Source organism: Pempheris klunzingeri, chromosome 14 (assembly GCF_042242105.1).
Source record: "Pempheris klunzingeri isolate RE-2024b chromosome 14, fPemKlu1.hap1, whole genome shotgun sequence".
Taxonomy (NCBI): Eukaryota; Metazoa; Chordata; class Actinopteri; order Acropomatiformes; family Pempheridae; genus Pempheris; species Pempheris klunzingeri.
This window is the reverse complement of record NC_092025.1, coordinates 923475-924342: the sequence shown is the minus strand read 5'-3', so window position 1 is coordinate 924342 and position 868 is coordinate 923475.

The following is an 868-nucleotide window of genomic DNA, read 5'->3' as shown; positions in this document are numbered from 1 at the left end:
CATAAATACGACTTCTGCTGTCGTCTGTTATGTATGGGCTCAACGCAGAGTTCCTGTGACGCAACAAATAATGTATCGATCACTCAGTCGGCATTGATCAGAGCCCACACACGCAGCAGATACTGCTCATACACCGTCAATAGTCCTTTTACTTTGAAGAAAACAAGTACATCTCTTCCACTTCATCACAGACATCCCACATACTCGACCGAAGAGCTCCTCTCTGGAAACTACAGTTCCTCTGCTGTTTGTCCGAGCAGAACGTTGGTATGTCTTCTGTTTATTCTGTCTCCTCTTGCATGCTGGGTTTTACCTCAAAGGCCCCCCAGCTCCTGGTCTGCCTCCCTGCCTCGCCTGTCTCTCCCCTGCCTGTAATCTCGAGACTCGTGCACAGCGCCGATGATGGCAGTGATGATGACTGGGGCGATAATGACATCAAATGGAGGAAATATTCAATAAGGCTCCAGATGATTCAGTGCCCCCTGTGCCTCCAAAGCCTCCACACCGGAGTGAGTCAGCTCTCTTTCTCTCTCCCCCCCCCCCTCCCTCTATATATAGATCTCTGCAGTATTAGGATGGGGTGAGAACTCCCATGGCTTAAGTTAAGTTTCAAACCAAAAAGACTGGCTGCACAAAGAGCCTGCTTCATGAGCCCAGCTGCACTGAACACAACAGTAACATTATGTCTCAGACCTCATTTGTTTTTCATGACTGTCTCCTTCAGCTGTTTACACTTATGAATCACAAACCACCACGAGCATCGAATGAATCAGATTGGTGATGTTTTGCCTTTAGCAGTAACGTTTCCCTGAACGTACACTGCCCCCCTCGTCTCACATCCTTTTCCTGTTTGATCATTCAGATAAAT